At 45.0% G+C, this 20,740-nt stretch overlaps 1 long non-coding RNA gene across 2 annotated transcripts; it reads right to left on the bottom strand.

Moving 5' to 3' along the window:
• Window positions 1–946: 946 nt before the first annotated feature.
• On the bottom strand, window positions 947–20,246 carry LOC140454328 (uncharacterized). Of its 2 annotated transcripts, none has more exons than XR_011952662.1 (3): window positions 19,865–20,246; window positions 14,443–14,549; window positions 947–1,368 (listed from the first exon to the last, which is right to left on the bottom strand). It is a non-coding gene; the product is annotated as an uncharacterized lncRNA (long non-coding RNA). The 2 variants fall into 2 exon arrangements; XR_011952663.1 differs by lacking the exon at window positions 947–1,368 and adding an exon at window positions 1,921–2,096.
• Between the last annotated feature and the right edge of the window lie 494 nt (window positions 20,247–20,740).

Genomic DNA, 20,740 nt, shown 5'->3' with positions numbered 1-20,740 from the left:
GTAATGAAATTACTCCTGATTGATCAGAACAGACGAAGATGTGAACTTATTGCAGTGATCAAAATTATGAAAAAAAGGGTAAAATAAGAATACTTCGTTTCTCGTAGCGGGCATTACAGCATCCCATTTTCAAGATCATCGGCACAAGACCTTGGAGTGAGATAAGGCAAAAGCTGTTTACTGAGAGAGTTAGGATTTGGAATGCCCTACCTGGGAGATTTTTAAAGAAAACTCACGAGGGAACTGGATATATATTTGAACGTTCCGAAATTAAAGGGCAACAGTGATAGAGGTGGCAAATGGGAGGATTTGGGAGACATTTCACAAGCTGATGCATACACAGTGGCCAAATAGCCTCCTTGTGTACATTAAAGTTCTGTACTCTATCATGTACAGATGCAAGTCAAAGCCAGTATCAGATTATTTCCATCTGTAAATGTTGGCAAATATCTGATCATTTTGCTGCAGCATAACCATTTATAATGCAAGTATTGCAAGTTCAGCTTGATGATGAAGTCTAATTAGTACTCAGCACACGAATATTTTAAATTTTGTATCCCAACAGATAAAACAAATATTTCCTTTGCTTTGCCACAAAACTCTTTCGAAAATGTCTGACTGTTCACTCACATGGATATGTTCTTCATTCTTTTTCACATTTCACATTAATACCATTCATTCTGAAAATTGCAAGGTTTCAAATTGTTGTTCACTTCAATTTAATAACACAAATCATTTATTTAATCTAATATTCTCTGTTCATATTGAATTATTGTCATTTTTCAATTGTTGGAAAAGAACTGAAGCTCGCACATTCAGTGAGAAATTAAACTGATCGATTATGTATGAATATGTAAGAACGCAATTTCTATATGACTGTTCAATCGTTTTCTCACTCGAAAAATACAATCCTTCAGACGCCAACAACTTTCCAAATGTTGGAGCAACGATGTATTCATTTGAATACTGACAATGAGTATGTAATTGTAGCGAGTTTTGAGAAGATTTGTAGCTCAGGTTGAAGTTTTGGATGTAGGCTTCTTTGCTGAGCTGGGAGGTTCATTTCGAGATGTTTTACCATCTTCATCTTCAGTGGGCCTCAGGGGAACCAACGCTGAATATTCCTGCTTTCTATTTATATGTTTGAGTTTCTTTGGGTTGGTCATGTCATTTCCTGTGGTGAAGTCACATCCTGCTCCTTTTCTCAGGGGTGATAGTTGAGGTCTAACTCGGTGTTTTTGTTGATAGACTTCAGGTTGAAATGTCATGCTTCTACGAATTCTCGTGCGTGCCTCTATTTGGTTTGTCCTAGGATGGATGTGTTGTCCCAGTTGAAGTGATGTTCTTACTCATCCGTTTGTGAGAATACTAGAGAGAGGATGATGTATTTTTGTGGTTACTTGATGTTCATGTATGCAAAAGCATGTAATTGTGATCAGCATTATAGTCAGATAACATGTTCTTTGTTCGGTATTAAATAAAACATACAATCTTTATTTTTGTATCATAAAATGTTGGCAGGAAAGTATATTTTAGGTTGATGTTATATTTATGGAACTAATTGTTTTCAGAGGTGATGCAATTATTGTTTGGTTGAATAATGATATTTCACACTTTTGTGAATCACAATTCACGAACAGAGCAAATATCTGATTTTTTTCAGATCAGATTGCAATCATAACCTACATTGAAAAAAGACTTTAAAAGATTTGAATTCAGTCACAGCTGCCTGTGATACTGGGTAACACATTTGTCTGCTCTGAAATGAATCCAGAGAGGTTCCACCTGGGTCACGGCAGTCATTCAAACATTATTTCACAACAAATTATTTCGACTCCATCTTCGGTCTGAGCCTTGACTGTGGGCAGATGAATGGACATGGAGTGTCAGAATCACATTGGACAAGTTAATTATGGTGATGATATCTGGCCTGCCTCCCAGACTCCAAGCTATCTGGACCAGACACTGGGTAAAGATGTTAACAAGGTGACAGTATTCTGCAGCACATTGTGTCTCTCAAAGAAAGCTCCAAAACCGTGTCCAATAAATGTCACCTTCACATTCACCAGTATACAATTGTACAAAATTGTACATCTCTGTTGATGGAGAAAAATTAATACATGGGTCAACCAACAAAATCTATCTGAAGAACACAGCAGCAAATGACAGGTCCAGAATCACCTTAATAACAGAACCTGACGGATTCTGTCTGGTGTAGGTCATCACACACATATTGTACTGGTACTCAGGTGATTGTAAGAATGCACCCCAGAAGTGGACGTCTTGGCCTAACGCCCCTACAGAGCGTGCTGATCTCACACACATCACTCTCTCACACATTCAACAATTGAAAAGAATCCACATGCTGAGTGAAACATAGAACAGTACAGTGCAGACCCTTTGGCCTTGACGTCCTGCCGACTCTTTATCCTACTCTAACATCAGACTAACCTACATACCCTTCATTATGCTATCATTCAATTGCCTATCCAATGGTCTCTTAATATATCCCCAATGCAGCTGACTCTACTACAGTTGCCAGCAGTACATTCCAACCATCCACCATTCTCTGTGAAAAGAACCTACCTCTGACATCTCCATTCAACCTTCCTCCACTTACCTTTAGGTTTTTCTCCCTCATGATAGATATTTGCACCATGGGAAAAAATATCTGGCTATCCACTCTATCTTTGCCTCTCGTCATCTTATACACCTCTATCAAGTCATCTCTCATCCTCCTTTGAATTCATCAAATGCAACTTTCCTGAACTAAGTAATGGAGAAAGTGAGAACTGCAGATCCTGATGAACTGCTGATGCCCAAAGCTTTGACTCTCCTGTTCCTCAGATGCTGCCCCACTGACTGTGCTTTGCCAGCGCCACACGTTTCGACTCTGATCCCCAGTACCTGCAGTTCTCACTTTCTCCATTACTTAGAGCTCTCCCCTCTGCACACTGAACAGGGAATTAATCAGCAGAAACCCATTGCATGTGAAGCTGACTGTTAAGTTCTGGAAAGTTGCATTTGATGAATACATTTATTAAAAAAGAAATTACAATTCATTCCCAGAGTTACAGTTTTTGTTCATGAATTGGGCAGCGTGAGAACAAACAATGAATGACTAAAGAACTCCGCATTATAGAGTATTCTACGTGTTATATTCCAGGCTGCATGTCGTTTACTTTAATGCTGGGAATATCGGATAAACAGATGTGATAACGGAATGAGGTGAAATGGGGAAGTGTGACATTTTTGCCTTCACAGAGATGTGTTTGAGGGAGGTCAGAGCTGACAACTCAATATCCTGTGATACAAGATGTATAGGCAAGACAGGAGAGGTGGTAAAAGAGGAAGTGGGGTTGCACTACTAATTGTGGAGTTAGTTACTGCAGTAAGAAGGATCTAATGAGGCTTGGTGGTTAGAGCTCAGGATCAAAACCATGAAGACACACCGCTGGGGATATATTATAGACTCCCAAACAAAAGAAAGTACAGGAGCTGATATAGAACCAATTTACTGAGGTGTGCTAATACAACAATAGGATCATAATATTCAGGCATTTCACTTCCAAACATTCATTCGGGCATTGATAACATTTTTAAGTGGGGACAGATGCCTTGAAATTTATTCCTGGGAGCTTGTTTTGTCAACGTGTAGAAGATACAACAATGGGCGGGGCTGTGCTGGGCCTCACCGTGAGGAACGAAGCCAGTCAGATGTTGCAGGCAGGGTTGGGTTGAGCATGAAAGGACCAGTGACCGTGACTCCTATGTCTTGAGTTTGCTCAGGAAAAGACCCAATAATGTTTGAAAAATAAAAGCTTTTTTGCATTTGGGAGACTGATTTTATGAAAAAATATGACAGGATCTGGCTAAAGTGCAGATGCTTCTGGGTGCAACTGTAGCAGAACAGCGTGGGGCGCGAGTTAGGGGGTCACTTGAGCAAAATATAATTGATGACAGTGTCGGCCCAGCATGTTACACCGAAGATGAATTTTAGGAATACAAGCCCAGAGAACCTCGGGTGTTGACACATTTCCGAACAGAATTAAAAAGGAAAAAGAAGCTTAAAGCAGTTACAAAGTGAGCAGGTCAACGGAGGTCTGAAAAAAATATAGGAAGTGTAGGGCAAAACTTAAAAAGTCAGTAGAAGAGCAGAAGTGGTGGCGGGGAGCTAAAACATTCGAGGGTAGAGAAGAGCAAGAATTCAAAGACATTCTTTCGGGTTATTAAGGGGAAGAGGATAACGCGGGAGAGAATGGGGAATATTCGGGACCAAGGGGGCAGCCTGTGCACGGAGCCAGAGAATATGTTAAACACTGACTTTCTTCCGATCTTCAGTTTGAAGAAGGAGTTCCTGGATTTAAGGAGAGTGACCGTGTGATCCTTGAGTGAATTGATACAGAAGCTGACAATGAATTGGAAGTTTTTGCGGGATAGAGAGTAGGCAAATACACAGACCAGGATGAGCTGTATCTTAGGCTGACGTGAGGAGATTACAGTCTCTTAACTTTTCATTTCTGTTTTGCCTCTGGCCACAGAGAAGGTGTGATAGGACAGGATAACATCTAATATTGGATACAACTTTCAAACAGAGTGCTAGAAATACCGCATGGGGTTAAAGACCACCAAGTCTCACATCAGTGAGAGTGAAATCATTTTCGAAAATTCTTCGGGCTGTTGAGGCTGGCTCAGTAAATATCTTTAGGATTGAGGCAGACTGATTTTATGGGGAAAATATAGACAAGTGGAATGGGGGATTATCAAAATTGATCTCACCTAATTGAGTGGAAAAGCAGACTCAGTGAGCGGATAGACATATTGTTGTCCCTATGTCGAATTGTATCATTTTTACAATAGCCTTGTATTCACTGGAACTTCACACTCTCTCGATGTGGAGTGGGACTCAGTTTGGAATGCAGTCGACGGATTCAAAGAATTAATAAATGCAGTACTCTTAAACAGAAATGATCAAGGGACTGTGACAACGCAGATTGGCTGTCGGGGTGAAGATTAGTATCAGCGCAGTTAGCACTACCAGAAGGAAAATCTCAGTAAGACATCTTCCAAGGCCAATCAGTGATCTTGGATGGAGAGCAGGTAGTCAGCAGCCAGGTGTCAAGGAGTGCTTAATGCCCAAATGCTACATCACTGCAGTGTCTCCCTCCTTCCCTAACCAAAACTAAATGTGAAGGGGTAGAGAGACATGCGGTTGGTAGCAGAGTCAGTAGTAATGTTTGGCTCAAGAGGTTTTGGACAGCAGCAGCTCAGCAAAAACTACAGGCAAGCTCAAATAAAGTCCTTTCAACTTTAGTCTTGCAGCAATGGAGATGGCAGTTAGGACTGTTGAACGTTCCTCCTACGGGATGTGGGGAGCTCAGGGAAATTCCCACAGTCCCTGGTAACTACACGTGTGGAAAATGTACCCAGCCGCAACTCCTGGGAGACCGTGTTCGGGAGCTGGAGCTGGATGCACTCAGGATCATCTGAGATATTGAGAACTTCATAGATAAGAGCTTCCGTGTTGTGGTCACACCCAAGACTTGCCCCAATCATGTTTCTGTAATGACTATAATATCCCAGTCCTGCGTTAAGATCCATGCTATGAGTACATCAGGCTTACCTATCTGTCCTGTTGCATTTAAATAAAGGCAATTTAATCCAACAGGAGTCCTTGCTCCCTGTTGTGTTCAAGACAAAGAGGAAGTTGGCGACCACCTGGAATGGCGAACGGAGTAGGCAGAGAATGCACGAATCCCCTATGGCAATTCCCCGCGAAAACAAGTACACCGTTTTGGATACTGTTCAGGGGAAATACATTCCAGGGGAAAGCAGCAGTAGCCAGGTTGATGGCACTACCATTGACTCTGGGGCACAGTGGGAAAGGGTAACAGTTAACAGGACCTTAGAGATAGGAGAGTCGATTGTTAGAGGGACAGATCGGAGATTCTGTGGCCTCAAAGGGGAATCCAGAATGTTGAGTTACCGCCCAGGTGCCAGGGTCCAGGATGTCTCCGAGTGGCTGCAGAACATTCTCAAGGGGGAGGAGGAGCAGCCAGAAATCATTATGCACGTTGGCACAAATGACACGGGTAGATGTAGGAATGAGGTCGTACAGAGTGATTAGTGAGAGCTGGGAGAAAAGTTAAAAACCAGGACCTTGACGGTGGTAATCTCCTGATTACTTCCATTGTAGTGAGCTAATGAAAGTAAGAACAGGAGGATATGGCAGATAAATAAGTAACTAAAGAATTGGTGCAGGGGTGGGGGGCAGAGAGATTCAGATTTTTACATTGTTGTCGTTTCTGTGACAGAGTTGACCTGATCAGGAGGGACAGGTGGCGCATGCACTGGGAAGGGGACCAGTATCTTGTTGGCGAATTTTGTTCATGCTACAAGGGAGGATTTAAACTATATTGGCGAGGAGCAATACCGTCATGATCAGGGAGGCAAGAACGAGGCTGGTAGGAGATACAGTAATCAGAAACAATAAAGTGAAGAGACAGGTCAGGCTGGAACATGATAAGGAGTAAGGAATGCCTGTTGGATTAAACTACTTTTATTTCTGTGCAAGAGGGTTGGCAGGTAAGACCAATAAACTAATGGCGTGGATAGGAACATGGGATTGGGATAATTTCGCCTTTATAGAAACATGGCTAAGTGAGGGTCAGGACTGACAGCTTCACGCATCAGGTACAGGTGCTTCAGGCGGGACAGGGATGGTGGAAGGAGGGGAGGAGGAGTTGAATTTTTGATTAAGGGGATTATCACAGCAGTAATCAGAGATAAAATAACTGACCAATCATCCAGTGAGGCTTCGCGGGTGGAGCTCAGAAGTAGGAAGTGGATGATGATTCCGCCACCGGGGTTGTACTATAGGCCTCCAAATAGTCAACGTGAATTTGAGTAACAAATATGCAGGGAGAACGGAGACATGCAGGAGCAATATGGTTGTCATAAGAGTGGATTTTAATTTTTGTAACAGACTGAGACTGCCAGAACGGGAAGGGATTTGATGGAGTGGAATCCGATAAGTAAATTCAGGAAAGTCTCCTCCAGCAGTATGTAGAGGGTCCTACTTAGGAAGGGGCAAAACCCGATCAACTCTTGGGAAACAGAGCAGGACAGGTGACTGAGGTGACAGTGGGGAGCACTTTGGGACTAGTGACCATCTTCCTATTAATTTTCAAATAGCAATGGAGAGGGACAAAGCTGGTCCACAGGTCAAGTTTTAAATTGGGACAAGGGGAATGTTGATGGGATTGGACAGGATCTTGCAGGGGTCGACTGGAGTAATTTGCTTGCAGGTAAATGGCCCGCTGGCTAGTGGGAAGCCTTTAAACGTGAGATAGCTAGAGTTCAAGGTCTATATGTTTCTGTGACGGTGAAGGGCAAGGTTGGCAGGAATGGGGAACCCAGGATGACAAGAGATATTTAGGCATTGACTGGAAAAAAGAGGGATGCGTGGCTCAGACACAGGCAACTGGGATCAAGGGAGTCCCTGGCGCACAATAAGGGATATAGGAGTTTACCTTTGATGGAAATCAGGAGGGCGACAAAGTGGACATGAAAGAACCTTGGCTGAGAAGATTAGGATAAATCCAAAGAGGCACTTTAAGGATATGTGAGAAGTCTGGTTGAATTTATAACACAGATAGCAAGCTGAAAGATTAAATCCAATCCCAAGATCCTGTGCTTAAACAAAGTAGACTACAACAGGATGAGGCAGTAATTTTTCAAAGTGCTCAGCAAAATTATATATTAGTGAAAAGGAAGGACTGTAGGAAAAGGAGTAATCTGCCATTTGTGTCTAAGGAAATAAGGGAGTCTATCAAATTGAAATAGAAGGCATACAAATTGGCAAAGACCAAGGAGAAACTAGGAGATTAGAAAAACTTTAAAGATCAACAAAAAGCTAGATGGGATTTTGACTGGGTCTACAAATGAGCAGCTATCCCCAGGGCAAGAATAGCAGTTTACACTGCTCGAGGAAACCTATTGCGTGGGGAAAGTATGGCTTATTTAATTTTTGAAGTACTTATCTGAAGAAGTCTGTCAGCATAGAGATGAACCTGATAAAGTTAAAAATTACATCGTGCTTGGAAAGCTAGTGCTTCCAAATAAACCTGTTGGACTATAACCTAGTGTCGTGTGATTTTTAACTTTGTTCACCCCATTCCAACACCGACTCCTCCACATGAGAATCCTGACAGACAACCCCACCGAAACTGAAGCACCTGTCCAGTACTTGACTGAGCCACGGAGGTGTTGGGCAGGGGTGTGTTGTTTAAACACAAAGTGCTGAATTGAACTAGACTTTTTAAACGGCCGTTGCCACGGAGATAATCCTGACAACCAGCCTCCATTCAAAGCCACAAAGCACTCTAACATAGACTTGGCTGTGTCTCAGTACTTTTTCCATTCACACTGACATTTGAAATATTCGCCCACGGACAGAATGCACACCTTTCCTTCCAGATGAAAAGGCCAATGATATTCAGATCGGCACGGATCAAGTAACTATCAGATCTGAACAGGAAGTTCAATTTGAATTTCTCATCTGCAAATCCACCCTTTCCGGACCCTACAACAGAAAAATCAATTCACCATTGTTTATACAGGATGGAACTTTATAAGACAATGATAGTATTAAATTGTAGTTTCCTTGTTCCCCCAAAGCTTTAAATCTGTCTCACAATTTCTCTCTCTTGTTAACTGAAATCCAAACCAATCTCATTCCTCCTTTCCTCCACACCCAGTTCTCACAATCTCTCTCCTCGCCTTGAATTCAGTTTCCGAGCTGCTGTCTACAGACTAAGAACCAAATCAATGAGTTTGACTTGGAGCCTCCAGGGTGTTGGTGAATCCTCCCCCCCATCTCCCAGAACCCCCATTCTCTGATGAGAACCATTCTGCACACACTGGCCAAATCTTATCTGATTGAACTAAAATTAACCAAATTAGAACTCTAACTGGAGGCTCATCCTTGTCATTTTTCATAACAATCCTGACTATTCATAAGAGTTCTGACAACTTGGTGCAAAATGCTCCCCCATTGATACTTTGACCACTCGTTATGATACCAGGCAAAGGGCTATTCCCCTGGGTCGTGTCCTCAGAGGAAAGAAGGAAGGGAGCTGCTAATGACAGATTAATCCCACACATCCACAGCCTCCCTCCCTGGCACTGACCCGCCCTGCACATTCACCAACTGGCCAGCACTGCGCCCGTGCACTGATCTCCCTTCCTACGGAACATGCTCTCGATCACACAGGAGCCTGGATGATTGATATCAGCTGCTGCCCAATAGAGTGGAGGGGGCGGGGCTGGAACACGGGAAATAATGGGATTGTAAACAATAAATGAATGTGGAGGACACTGGGGGATGGACAAGTCAGTGAGGGACAGGATCAGTGCAGCAGCAGGAGGGGGTCCTGGACAAACTGTGTAATGGGAGAGTCTGACAGGAGAGAAACTACAGGAAGGTTCTGTTTGGAGACTCAGGCAGGGACAGCTGGGAGACAGTATGGCCTGGTGGCTTGGGCATGTTTTCTAATCATCCTCTTCACAGCCGCTGTTTCCAAACTCTGAACCCGATCCTCTTGTTCCAGAGGAAAGTACACTACCATCATTTCATAGTGGGCTAGTGGAAAGAAAGGAAGATTTACTCAACCTCACTCACATGGAAACTCCATGAGCTCCTCGTACTTACTGTCTACGGTGGGGATGGAGGAGACAGAGCAGGTGGGAAGGGGTAGGGATATAGGGACTGCCTTTCAAAAGGAACTCACCTGTGTTGGTGTTATTAACAAGACTCAATACACAGTCACTAACACAAAGCTGGTGTACGTGAACATTATCCAGAATATTATCTCCTATAACTGGGCGACGCAGACCCCAATGTACAGAGTTTAAGTCCTGGATATTAGTAATGGCTTTGTGTGTGAGAAATCATGTCTCATGAACTGGACTGAGTTGACTGAAGAAGTAACAAAGCGGATTGATGAGGGCAGAGCGGTGAACATGATCTTCATGGACTTCAGTAAGGCGTTCGACAAGGTTCCTCATGGGAGATTGGTTCGCAAGGTTAGATCTCATGGAATATTTGGCGAACTAGCCATTTGAATATAGAACTGGTTCAAAGGTCGAAAACAGAGAGTGGTGGTAGAGTGATGCTTTTCAGGCTGGAGGCCGGTGACTAATGGAATGTCACAAAGATCGGTGCTGAATCCACTACTGTTTGCAATTTATATCAATAGTTTGCATGAGAACATAAGATGTATTGTTAGCATGTTTGTAGATGACACCAAAATTGGCAGTGTAGTGGACAGTGAAAAAGATTACTTCAGAGTACAACGGGATCTGGATCAGATGGGCGAATGGGCTGAGGTGTTCAGTTTACAAAAATGTGAGATGCTGCATTTTAGGAAAGTAAACCTTAGCAGGACTTTTACAGTTAATAGTAAGTTCCTGGGGAGTTTTGCGAAACAAAGAGACCTTGGAGTGTAGGTTCATAGTTCCTCGAAAGTAGAGTCACAGGTGGATAGGATAGTGAAGAAGGCAGTTGGTATGCTTTCCTTTATTGGTCAGAGAATGTAGTATAGGTGTTGGGATGTCATATTGTGGCTGTACAGGACATTGATTAGGCAATTTTTGAAATATTCCAGCAATTCTGGCCTCCTTCTTATCGGAAGGATGTTCTCAAACTTGAATGGGGTCAGTAAAGAATGACAAGGATGTTGCCAGCGTTGGATAGGGTGTTTTCCCTGCAGCGTCGGAGGCTGAGGGGTGACCTGATAGAGATTTATAAAATCAGCAAGTCATGGGTAGGGCAAATAGACAAGGTCCTTTCCCCGTGGTTGGGGTATACAGAACTAGGTGAGAGGGAGGGGTGAGTAGGCAGAGAGGGTGGGCTGAGGGTGGGGGGAAAGAGAGGATGTGGGGATTGAGAGTGGTCACACAGGTGAGGACAGAGATGGGGACAGGGGAGGACAGGCAGAGGCAGGGGAGAATCAGAGAACGGGGAGTGAAACAGAGGGGGAGGGAAACAGAGAGGGGGGAGCAGAGAGTTATTTTATAGATCTACAACTCAACCCTGTTCCTGTTTTCTCCTCCTCACTTTCAATCCCTCTGAAGAGCTCAGAACTGCACAGTTCCTGGAAAGTCGAGTTTCAGGGAGACTGGGTGCTGAAGACTGCATTTGGGACGCTGACCTTTATTGGTCTGTGCACTCATCAATAAAGGGACCCTGGTTCGATTCCACTCTGTGTCGTGTTTGCACATTCTCCCTCTGTGTGTTTGCACGGGCATCCTCTGGGCGCTCTGGCTTCCTCAAAAAATCCAAAGAGGTGCAGGTTAGGTGGATTAACTGTGGGTAATGCTGAGTCACATGGTTCAGGTGGGATGGTATTCCGATGGTTGGTAAGGTCTCATGGGCTGAATGGGCTGCTTCCACACTGTATGGATTCTGTCACTGAGTATAAGAGTTAGGAGGTCACGTTGTGGCTGTACAGGGCATTGGTGAGGCCAGTTTTAGAATACTACATTCAATTCTAGTCTCCCTGATTTCAGGAAGATAGGACTCAGCCCCATAATAACAAGTTCCTGGGAAGTGTTGACGAACAAATACACTGTGCAGAGTGGTTTGATAGTTCCTTGAAAGTGGGGCTGAAGGTAGACAGGTCGGTGAAGGTGGTGTTTGGTATGCTAGCTGTTTTTGGGCAGTGCATTGAGTATAGGAGTTGGGAGATCATGGTTCGGTTGTACAGTTTATCGGCTCAGCCACTTTTAGAAAGCCCAGACTGCTTTACATTCTAGTCTCCCTGCTCTCGGAAAGATGTTGGGAAACCTGAAAAAGTCCAGAAAAGATTTATAAGGGTGCTGCCAGTATTGAAACATGTGAACCATTAGGAGGGGCTGAGGACATTTTGCCTGGAGTAGTGGACATTGTGGGATGGCATTATACAACGTCTTCTAAACTACAATGTTTCCTGCAACTGTCACCATTTCAGATGCTGCCAGACCTGCTGAGGATCTCCAGCAATTTTTTTTTTTTTATTGCAGATTTCCACGATTTTGCTGAGGCACTTAGAGTCATAGACATTTAAAAGTCTTAATATTTTGTTGACTCGCACCCCTGGGATGGCAGGACTGATGGATGAAGAGGACTCAAACCTCGTTTAATTCTCCTTTCCTTTGTCTTTCTGAGCTGATGCCTGCATCACGAATACTCTATCTCCCATTCCCTGACCTGAATCTGGCCCATATATGCCACTCTTTAGCTCTCAACCCCCTGCCAGACTAGTTACAATCTCACCAATGGAACTGGCAATCACCCCACCAAGAGATATCTCCAAGCCCTGCCCGGGGTAACCAGTCAGGCTGGTACAAGTCTCACCTAGCCCAGAAACGGTTGTAGTGCCTGGAAAATCTAAACCCTTCTCTGGTACACCATTTATCCAGCCACACATCCAGCTGATCTATCCTCTTGTTCCTGCTCTCACGAGCACATGGCACTGGGGTCAAGTCTGACATTATTACTTTTCATTTTAATATATCTCTGATTTTCCTTTCTACATATTTCAGGCCCTCATCCCTCTGTTTCGCGATGTCGTTGGTATCTGTGTGTTCCACAACCATTGGTTATTTACCCTCCAGCTGCAGAACTCACTGTAGTCACGCCATGCTATCACAGATCCTAGCACCAGGGAGGTAACATGCCATCCTTGATTCATGTCTGTGGCCACAGAAGTACCTGCCCTTACTCTGACGATTGATCCCATGTCACTATTGCCCTGCAACTGTCTTTCCTCCTGTTCGGTGCAGCAGAGCGATCTGTGGTGTCATGACCCTGGCGGTTGCTGATTTCCCCGAGAGTCCACCCCACCCATTCACCCCCAACAGAATTCCAACCGGTATACAGTATCTGTTTGAGAAGGGGATGATCAATGGGGACTCCTGCCCTCCCTTGCTGAGCCTTTAACTTGATGTGATGGTCACCCATTCCCTTTGTGCCTGTGTAACCCTCACCTGCAGTGTGACAAACTCACTAAACGTGCTGTCCATAATATTCTCAGTATGGTCCACAGTGAGTCCACTCACAGCTCCAGGTCTGAAAAGCAGTTTCCCAGTAGCGCAGATGGACACACTTCCTACACACATAGCCGTCAGGGACACTAGAAGCGTCCTTTATTTCCCACATTGTACAAGAGGAGCCCACCATGGGTCTGAGGGTTCCTGTCTCAATGTCTCTCTAGATTCAGCTAGTTACTCCCATGAAGAGAATTTAAAAGAGCTTTCAACCTTCCTTCACTTCAAACATGTCCATTATAATCAATAGCTCCAATCTTTACTTAAGCTGATATATTTTACTTTAAAAACTGTTAACAAATACTCCGCAGTGTCGCTTACAAATTGGCTGTTCCCATTGGGACCATGCGAAATTCTGAATGGCCTGAACTAAAACTGAGCTTCAGCGTCACCTTCTCCCTGTCTCATCTCCCTCTGTTTTCACCCAACTCCAAAACATTCTCATTGAGCCAAGCAGCACTCAGCGTCAACATGGCCTTCATCAATTTCTGGATGAACAGATAATTGTCAGAATCTGTAAAATTCCACCTAAAAAGTTACTGGAATATGAGTCCATAAGAAATTTTATTGGGAAATTTACAGGGAATTGAAAGTAAGGAGTTCACAGGTTAAAGTCATGAAGTGGTTGACTGGGTCTAAACATGACAGTTCCTGCAAAGAGTCGAGGTGTAGTTTGGATAAATCTATGTTCCCTCTCAGACCAATATCTCCTTCCCGGGCTGCACAGCCCAGAACACAGCACATACCCCAAGGGTGATCCGACCATGAATTTGTACATCTTTCTGCTATTTGCTTGACAAAAATATGCGAGTCTGGAATAGTGTGGTTCTGGAAAAGCACAGCAGTTCAGGCAGCATCTGAGGAGCAGTAAAATCGACGTTTCGGGCAAAAGCCCTTCATCAGGAATAGAGACAGGGTGCCTGCAGGGTGGAGAGATAAATGAGAGGAGGGTGGGGGTGGGGAAAACGTAGGAAAGAGTACAATCGGAGAGTGGGGTGATGCTGAAGGTGATGGTTCAGAGAGGAGGGTGGAGTGGATAGGTGGAAAAGAAGATAGGCAGGTAGGACAAGTCATGGGACAGTGCAGAGCTGGAAGTTTGGAACTGGGGTGAGGTGGGGGAAGGGGAAATGAGGAAACTGGTGAAGTCTACATTGATGCCCTGGGGTTGAAGTGTTCAAAGGCAGAAGATGAGGCGTTCTTCCTCCAGGAGTCGGGTGGTGAGGGAGCGGCGGTGAAGGAGGCCAAGGACCTCCATGTCCTTGCTCAGTGGGAGGGGAGTTGACATGTTGGGCCACAGGACATTGATTTTACCTAAAAATATGAGCTACTTTTCGACAGACAGAACAGACAAACCTTTCTCGTTCCACAGTTAAATGCCAATGATATTCAGATCCTGATGACTCCGCTGACTGTAGAAACATGATTTTGAGATCTCGGTCTCAATTATTCTCAATTAATATCTGATAAAAAATTCACAAGACAAAGCTCACAGTCAGTGCAAGATGAATATTAACGACAAATATTTCCCTGGTATGTGTCTGATGTGTAAATGCTCCTCTTCAAATCGCCCCGCCCCCACCCAGGAAGAGGACATGTCCATGCGCCTCGCTGTACCTTGCCCCCAATAAAGATGGTGGCCATAACCCAGGACCTATCATTGCCTGAGGGCCACAGACATTTTCCCATTTGCTGCAAATGTGGGAGCAGGAGTTTCTAATTCAGGACGAGCGACCTGAACAGAGTGTAATTAAACCCCTCCTAGTCTATACTGATACATTTTATTCGGTTTCCGCTGACACTCCGTCTTTCCTGTTTCCACCTCCTTCACACACGAAGGGTCATTCTGGCACCTGTGACCCTTCCTTAGATCCGATTGTAGGAATTCTAAATTTTCCCAGCCACCGTGCGGAAACAGGGCCATCGGCCCAACAAGCTCACACCCACCCTCCGATGATTATCCCTCCCAAACCCATTCCCCGACCCTATTACTCTACATTTCCCCTGACTAATGCACCTAAACTATGCATCCCAGAACACTACGGGAAATGTAGCTTGGCCAATTTACCGAACCTGCATATCTTTGGACTGCAGGAGATAGGGGATAAAGAGTAAATAATAGGTTGAGATGGAGTGCAAAGAGAGACAGGAATATTTGGAAAGACAAAGGAGTGTATTACGATCTGGCTGGGAGGGTGCATAGCTGTTAATGGAGGGGACAAGAACCTGTGTCTGGCAGCATCTCAGTGGCGGTGGTGGAAATGGTGGCTGTTGATCCACGTTCTGTTGAAAAAAAGACCCTGAGCTTCCAGTTGCCTGCTCTTTAACACACAAGAATGTAACCTTGCCAACCTCTCTGTCTCAAGCTTACTGCAGTGTTCCAGTGAAACTTGATGCAAGCTGGCAGAACCCTCCAGAACATACCAAATTGCCTCCTCTTTCAAGGATTCACAATATCCCCTCCCATGTGGTCAACAATGCCCTCCAGTGTATCTCCTCCACTTCCTGCACCTCTACTCTTGAACCCCACACCTCCAACGCAACAAGGATAGAACCCCCCAGTCCTCACCTTCCACCCAGATACAACACATCATCCTCTGCCAGTTCCACCACCTACAATCAGACCGCACCATCAGAGATATATTTCTCTTCCCACCCCTTTCAGCATTCCACAAAGACCATTTCCTCTGCGACTCCGTCATTAGATCCATGCTCCCCACCAACCCACCCTCCCCTCCCAGCACCATTGATTGCCAGTTCAAGAGGTGCAAAACCTGTGCCCACACCTTCCCCTCACGTCAATACATGGCACCAAAGGATCCTCACACATCCAGCAGAGATTTCCCTGCACATCCAGATACCTCACCTATTTTATCCTTTGCTCTCGATGTGGTCTCCTCTACACTGGGGAGTCAGGACGGCAACTTGATTCAGAGAACATTTCTTGAACACATGCACCAAACAACTCCACCACCCTGTGGCCGACCACTTCAACACCCTCTCCCACTCCACCAAGGACATGCAGGTTCTGGGCTGCCTCCATCGCTAAATCCCAGCCATCCGACGCCTGGAAGAATAACACCTTATCTTCCACCTTGGGACCCTTCAACCACACGGTATCAAGGTTTGCTCACCTCCCCTCCCCCCACCTTCTCTCAGATCCAACCCTCCAACTCGACACTGGCCTCTTGAACTGTCCCACCTGTCCATCTTCCTTCCCAATTATCCACTCCAACCTCTCATCATTCCCTCCCATCTACATCGACCTATTGCCTTCAGAGTTCCCATCCCACCAACCCCACACACCCCTCTTATTTACCTCTCAGCCCTCTGACCTTTGGAGAGCTGATGAGTTAAGCAGCCTCCTTTCGGCATTAACAATTCTGTGAACATTTCATTCTGAGCCCTCTAAGGGAATATCAGGGCAGGGTTTGTAAAGAGGTCAGATTGAATGAGGGTCTCAGTGAACAAAAGTGAGGCACAGATACAGACAGGTTTTGGGGTGGATCGAATCAAATGTTATCAATTTGCACGGCTGCCAACATTACAGCAGTTACAAATGGGAGTGATCAAGAGAGTGGAATTAGAGCAGCAAATAAACCTTAACCATTTGTGCAGCTAAAGGGGATGCTGGGTAAAGATACCACAGTTAGTGCTTATTTCATTCCAGACACACCAGCCAGGGCACACATTCTTGCTGTGTCTACCATATTGATCTCTTTAAGATTTCTGTTCATTTGAAGTGTTTCATGTTTTGATAGTCCAGAGAAGACAGTTTCATTCTCCTCAACCTCTTCTGCCAAGGCAATGCTGCTGTTAGAATTCAAGTCACAATGGCATGTCACTGGCTGCTTCAAGGACTGGAACTGGCAATTGAGACTGAAAGGTTACTGTATAAAATATCTTCGATTGTATTGCCAGATTGCCAGACACATGAGGGGCTTTAAGAAAAATAACTTAAATGATGGGCACTGAGTGTCAGAGTGCCTACTGTTGTGGGGACATTCTGTTCAGATACAATCTATTGGTAATTGTTAGAATTGACTTATCCTGGCTCCAGAGAAGTGGGCAGAGCATGATAACGGTCATCGAAGATGGGAACAAATTTCCCAGAGGTTACAAATCGTAAATGACAGAGTAGGCATGAGTTCTGCTGGTAAAGTGTAAAAATTTATTCAAAATGGCTCCAATTTACTTTCAGAAAACAAGTGAGAGAAAAGCACATTCCTGAGGTCTTTGCATTAGTCCAAATTTAGACATTCAGGAGAGCTGAAGGGAGAGCTGGTGTTGGGAGTTGTAGTAATGATAGGGAAAAACTTGTTTCACAGATAGAGAGAGAGTTCACGATGGAAAACTCAGCTTTAACATCACATCAACTGCAGAGTCGTCCAATTCTGCAGGTCCCGACCCTTATCAGTAATATAAAAGGGGAAAGCAGCATTCCTAGCTCAGAGAAATCATTCCCATGTTAGGCAGCTGGTCGAATATTTAACTGGTCATGTGATCTGGGAAGACACCAATGTAACGGGACCAGGGCGAAGCTGTGTAAATGTGAAGAAATTTCCTTACCCCTCCCAGTGGGACACTCACTGACACAGTCACACTTGGGAGAGGCTGTTCACCTGCCTCACGTATGGAAAGGGATTTACTCGATCTTACAATCTACTGAGGCACCAGAGGGGGTACAATGGATTTAGATCCTTCACCTGCTCCATGTGTGGGAAAGGATTCACTCAGTCCTCTGATCTGCTGAAACACCAGCGAGCTCACTCTGGAGAATGACCATTCACTTGCTCCCAATATGGGGAGAGATTCACTAAAATGCACCACCTGCTGAGACCCCAGTGAGCCCACACAGGGGAGAGGCCATTCAGATGGTCAGTGTGTGAGAAGGGGATTCAGTGATTCATCCTGACCCCCTGAGACCCCAGTGAGCCCACACAGGGGGAGAGGCCATTCAGATGGTCAGTGTGTGAGAAGGGGATTCAGTGATTCATCCTGACTCCCTGAGACCCCAGTGAGCCCACACAGGGGAGAGGCCATTCAGATGGTCAGTGTGGGAGAGGGGATTCAGTGATTCATCCTGACCCCTGAGACCCCAGTGAGCCCACACAGGGGAGAGGCCATGGTCAGTGTGGGAGAGGGGATTCAGTGATTCATCCTGACCCCCTGAGACCCCAGTGAGCCCACACAGGGGAGAGGCCATGGTCAGTGTGGGAGAGGGGATTCAGTGATTCATCCTGACCCCTGAGACCCCAGTGAGCCCACACAGGGGAGAGGCCATGGTCAGTGTGGGAGAGGGGATTCAGTGATTCATCCTGACCCCCTGAGACACCAGCTGGTTCACACTGGGTAGGAGCTGTTTCCCTCTCGGTGTGACAAGGGATTTGCTGAGACTCAACACGACTGAGAGCCCAGTGAGTACACACAGGGAAGTGGTCATCCCCCTGCTCCGTGTGGGGTAGAGTTCACACATCACTGCAGGACTCGGATTCTGCAGTTACTGTCCATCAGAGTCAGGAGTGGACCTTGTACATGATGACACTGCTGGAGTATTGATGTTGTTGTTGTTAACCACATTAACTGGGCTGGAGGTGACTGAATTTATATTGCTACTTTCTGAACCTCAGGATGTCTCTCTGGGCAGTAAGTCTCCACAAACAGCAATGTGACAAGGAGCAGGGTTCATCTGTATTATTTAAATTGTGATCATAGCACTGCTGCTTCACAGCACCAGGTAAAAGGTTGGAGTCCAGCCTTTGTCAACGGCCTATGTGGGGCATCCACATTCTCCCCATAATAGTGTGGGTCCCCTCCATGTGCGCTGGTTTTCTCCCACAATTCAAAGATATGCAGGTTAGGTGGATTGGTCATCATAAATTGCCCACAGTGTTCAGAATTTGCAGACTAAGTGGATCAGCCATGGGAAATGCAGTGTTACAGGGATGGTGTGCTGTGGGCGGGATGTTCTTCAGATGGTTGGTGGGATTTGATGGACCAATGCTCTCCTTCCACACTGTAGGGATTATATTCTATGATTGAGGATAAAGAATTTTCTCAGGGTCTCCTTGGAGGAGGAGCATGTGGTGTGTTTCAATGCTCTCTATGCCATTATATCGAGGTGGGCACCACAGGGGATACAGTGCTTTATCGCCACCGCCACCGCCACCCCCTCACCCCCACCTCTACTTTGATTTAGTCCCTTCCCACTCTGTCACTTGTAATGGTTTGCTTTGCCCAAAATGGGCTTTGTTTGTAAATATTCAACTGATAACACTGGTGTGCTCCTGCTGGTGATTATACGTTAACAAAAAGCAAAATAATGGAATAATGATGTTGGTGCTGGGAAGGTTGCTCAGCTGTGAGAGATAACACTTCTGGTTAGGAGAAATGGGAGAAAAATGCTTCACAGCTCACAGAACGAGAACTGAAAGTAGTTAAATCAAACCAAAGGTTCAGAGAGGGAAGGAATATTTCCCTGGAGTTTGAGTAACTGAAAAGTGATGGGGTCCGGGAGTAGACAGGATTTTGTTTAAAGGACATTTGAAATTTTAAAAACTGTTATATGCAGATAGTTTCGATTCTTTAAGTTTTATTTATTGTGGAATAAACTTGTACTTTTAAAAAAAACAAATTCACAAACCTTGCGTTAAAGACAAATGTTACATAAAATCCATCAAACCATCCCTCACTGAAAACAGAGGTGGAAGTGAAATCTCCTGCAGAATCCCTGCCCTGACTACTTCTTCCTACCCGGGCTCCATGGCTATATACATACCTGGGAGATAGCAGCAGGAGAAGGCCATTCGGCCTTTGAATCTGGCTCCACCATTCAATGGGAAACAGCTGACCATCCAGCTCAGTCTCCTGTTCCTGCTCTGTTCCAATCCACTTTCATGACTTAACCTTGAAGAACTATATTTCAGTCCTCCTTGGGCTTCACTGCCTTTTATACCAGCGATGTTGCTGTGTTATTGCGTGGGTGTAGGCAGGGGTAATGTGATGGTGCTCTTCCTGGAGGACACACTCAGCGTCCCTCATCATCCTGCAGTAACATCAACTGGGTTTCAGCAACTAGAGATAGAACCCATTTCCAGGATATGGGCATCACTGGCTCAGCCAGCATTTATACCCCATCACTAGGTACCATTGAGAAGATGGTCGTGAGCTGCTGTCTTTAACCATTCACAGTCCATTTGGCGCAGATAGACCGACAATGCTGGGAGGGAGATTGTTGCAGGATTTTGGCTGAGTGATTCTCCATCTTTGGTTCTTCAAATGCTGGTTAATTTAATCACAATCTGCACATGATTTTGAGATTTCAGTCTGCAAATCTTCACCATCTAGCACCCTGTGTAAAGGAATATGTATAGATTAGAAATTCAGAACAGACTATTCTAGTTTCTCTGGAATATCTTTTTCCCCTTTCTTCCCCCAAAGCTGTAACCCTCCAGCCCACTTACTCTCTCCTACCATTCTGACTCTGCTGCCCCTAATGTACACCCTCCCCATTCTCATGGAGTTACTGATAAACAGATCCATGCCACCACTTCCTGTCCCTGGTTAGACTCTGCACCCTTTCTGGGTTCACTTCCTTTCCCTTCAGTTGCTGCAAGTCAATAATGTAAGAGCAGAATGAAACAGACAGAAATAG

The sequence above is a fragment of the Chiloscyllium punctatum genome, chromosome 29 (assembly GCF_047496795.1).
Source record: "Chiloscyllium punctatum isolate Juve2018m chromosome 29, sChiPun1.3, whole genome shotgun sequence".
NCBI lineage: Eukaryota > Metazoa > Chordata > Chondrichthyes > Orectolobiformes > Hemiscylliidae > Chiloscyllium > Chiloscyllium punctatum.
Note: the sequence above shows the minus strand (reverse complement) of the source record. Positions and strands in the feature narration are given on the sequence as shown.